Below are 3,820 nucleotides of genomic sequence, written 5' to 3'. Positions count from 1 at the left end.
TGTGTTTCACATTCTTTGATGCTATACATGAGAAAGCTTTCATGCACAACATATTACTCCTCAGATTCTTTCTAATCATTACCATTATGCAAGTATTTTTTTTTTTTTACTTTATCACCACAACCCCTGCGCCCCACTCCAAATTCCCCACCCCACTGTCTCATCTCGTTCTCCACCGTGTTCTGCTGTGTTTTGGTGAAATCTCAGCTGGCAACTGTGAGTCGTTCACTAGCTGCTCTCACAATGGCCTCTGGGATTATGCTAAACGCAGAGCCTCGGCTGCTCCCCCGCATCGACCGGCATCGACGACGCCCTTTGGAGCGCACAGGAAAGGAGACGGAGGGCTCTCAATGAAGATGTCACTGCAATTACACAAGCGTGTGTCATAGACACCCTGTGTGTCTGCTCTTCCTCCTCTTAACACCCCCCCACCTCTCCGCTTCTCCTCTTTTCTGGAAAAAGAAATTTCTTTTCGACACTCTTTTGAAGTGCAGCCTCGTCTCTTGCAGGTCTCTCATAATGCAAGCCCATTTTAAATTTGCATGAATTCACCATCCAGATGCTTCTGCTGCCATGTTGCCTTATGATGATGTGTACTGTACAGGAGCAGCTATTGTATTATCGCACCGTCAAAAGAATAATGATGCCTTGATTGTCCTCAGTGCAAGTTAGAAAGTTCCAGAGGGAACCAAATGTGTTAATTTCTGTTCTTATTGTTTCAGTTTTATGACGTTGTCACAAAGGAGGAGCTTTCTGATGTGGATGGTACTGCATCAGGAACTGATTGGCTGATGCTTCACTGCCAACAGTACCTGATGCATTGCCTTCAGCATCGAAAGAAACGTCGCATGACTCCAGCTGCTTTTGATCAAACTTACTCACAGATTTTCTACAGACAGTAACAAACTTTGATGGTATTCAAATATTTGTGCATGCATACATTAGTCAAACCTCTGACCTCTGATGTCTGGCTGAAATGGTTATGAACATTTTCCAACTTATAGGAATGATATATTTATGTCTGTGTTTGTGTTCTCTGGTGTATAATATTTTCCCTCCTCAAGTCTAAACCACTACTTTTTGTTAGCTTGTCACATAAAATTTCAATAAAGTGCATTAAATGTATTGTTTTAACATGGAAATGTCATAACCTTTGTGTCACACCAACCTGAATATAAATATATCTCATTACTATCTAAGGAATCATGTTCCTCTCCTGTTCGGATTAGACACCTGGATGCTTTTAGGCCACACCTCAGTACTCAATGACTCACTGTACATTTAGATTGACCTTTAATAATTTGACTAACTGATTTGAATAACTGTAAGTTGCATGAGGAGACTTTCTCACACTCAAGTATGCATAAACACCCATGTCGGGGCTAATTTCTGTCTACAATAGTTCTGGAGCGAATATGAGAAGGAGGAAGGTTCTCTCATCTACTTATCAGTGTTGAATCATTTTTGCCTTGATATGCATTTGATTAATTCTGTGGTTTGTCCCTTTGTTGTAGCATGTTTAATCACTTGCCAAGTTAAATAAATGTTCATCAAAAAGTAAAAGGTCTTTCATTGTAGTTTTTTGTTTTGTTTCCACATTTCCTTGCACTGACATGTTTCTAAATATCCCAAATGCTGAAGTTCATAATTAAAACTCTCGCATCAAGGGGTCTAGCTTCATGCAGGATCTACCTACCATCTTCTTGTACACACCCTCTGAGAAGGCAGAAGGTCAGCATGCATGGAGGAAGTGCCAAGTGTCTTTCAATCTACTTAAATCAGCAAGCTGCTGGCGCACGGAAATGCGCAATCACTCGCTGTCTCTTCGTCCCTGAGAGAAGTCCAAAGGAGCCATGCCAATTCCAACAGATGTTCCTTAAGCGCAGGCATCTTGTAAACACCATGAAATGGTTTGGAGGTTAATGAAATGGTTGCTGACAGAGATCTTCGACACAATATTTGATTATACCACCTGCTGCTCACACATAGCTGATAGCGCAGAATTTATAAAGGCTTCACTACTGAGTTCACAGGGTGACAAACGACTTACACAAAACTAAAAGAGCTGGATTTTAATGGCCTGACTGAAGAGTTTATATGAGGTACAACGTGTTCAACTTTAATTATTTAAAAGGTCACTAGAATACTACATAGAAATCAAAAACCTAATTTATTCAACACTTTAAAAAGAGAATTAGTTAATCCAACTTAAATAAGTTGCTTCAGTTTGTAACAAGTAATTCATGTAAACCCATCCAGGGTAATGTATTAAGTTTTCAAGTTGCACAAACTTAATAAATTACCTTGAATAAACTTAACTCAATTTTGTCTTACCATTAAAGCAACTTTTTTAAGTTGGATCAACTGTTCTCTTCTATTTTGAGTAAAAATCAGAAGTTACATTTATTCTATATTTAGTGCTTGATATAGCATTTCTATATTCTATAGAAATGCTTGAAATGCTGTATTTCAAGCATTTCTGCAAGTTAGTTTTTGTAACAAACAACTATTCAAAATTAGAATATTAACACCAACAATATATATTTATATATTAAATATAAATATCAAAACACCCAGTACTTTGTGTGGACCTCTTTTTGCACCAATTACTTTATCAGTGGTGTGTGTGCGTTCAGCCTGTGGCCATTTTGAAGACTAAAGGAAGTCCTGGTTTCTTCGAAGCATCTGCATTTTTGAATCACTCATCCTTTTTACCATAATCCAGAGGTTCTCTACAGGGTTTATAGATCAGACCAATCAATCACAGTGACGCCATGGCATTTCAACCTGATATGAGTAGGTGTGGTTATTTGGTTAATTTCCAAATGCATTTGGAAATTAAAATCTGCATCTCCACATAGTTGGTCATCAGAAGGAACTGTGAAATGCTTTAAAATGTTCTGGTACATGACCATTGCTCACTTTGGATTGGATAAAACACAGCAAGCCAACATCAGTAAAGAACATACTTTCCAAATCATAACTGACTGTGAAAACCTGACATAGGTAGAAGCTTCACTGTTCTTCCTCCAGACTCTGGGGTCTTGATTTTTCAAAACAATTTTAATCTAAAAAGCGGAGTTTAGACCAGTTTTTTTTTTTGTCCTATTTTATTCCTGTTTGTTTTAGCACTTAAGGTTGTTTCAAGCAAAGCTGCTTAACATAAATCATGTGAAAGTTGTAGCCCATGTTCTGAATTCATCTGTGTAAGGTGGCACACAGATGCACCCACACACTTTGCAATTCCCTCAATATCGAAGGTCATTCCTGTTTTTTTCTGCACCATTTTTTCAACTTTCCTTTTTTTCCTTCTACTCAATTTTCCATGAGTCTGCTTGGATACACTCTTCTTTCACAACTATCTTTTCCTAACTTACCATCCTTGTGGTGGGTGTCCTTAACCACAACATTTCTATTTTTAAAACCTTTATGCTAACGCTGGTATTGAATATTTTAAAATTTTGAAACACATCGCTTTTGCTTTTCATGAGCTGAGTCATAATCATCAAAAAATTCAAAATCAAAAATAACTGCTTCAAGTATATCACTGTGCGTAATAAACGTGTATGTTTTTCACTCTTCCAGATAAAACACACAAAAAATAACTTTTCTTACTAATTTATTGAGGCAATCCTCTGTTTTTTGTTTTGTTTTGTTTTTTACAAAATAGGAATCTACAAATATTTTCTCCTTTACTATTCTTTAGTCCATAGAGGGAGCCATGCTTTTCTCAACCACAGCCGCTGAGATAAACAACCTCAAAGCTGAACCTGCTCGGTACACCGCCCCCCTTCTCCTCCCTCTCCAGTACGTCTCACTG

The sequence above is a fragment of the Xiphophorus couchianus genome, chromosome 22 (genome assembly GCF_001444195.1).
Source record: "Xiphophorus couchianus chromosome 22, X_couchianus-1.0, whole genome shotgun sequence".
In the NCBI taxonomy this organism is placed as follows: Eukaryota; Metazoa; Chordata; class Actinopteri; order Cyprinodontiformes; family Poeciliidae; genus Xiphophorus; species Xiphophorus couchianus.
Note: the sequence above shows the minus strand (reverse complement) of the source record.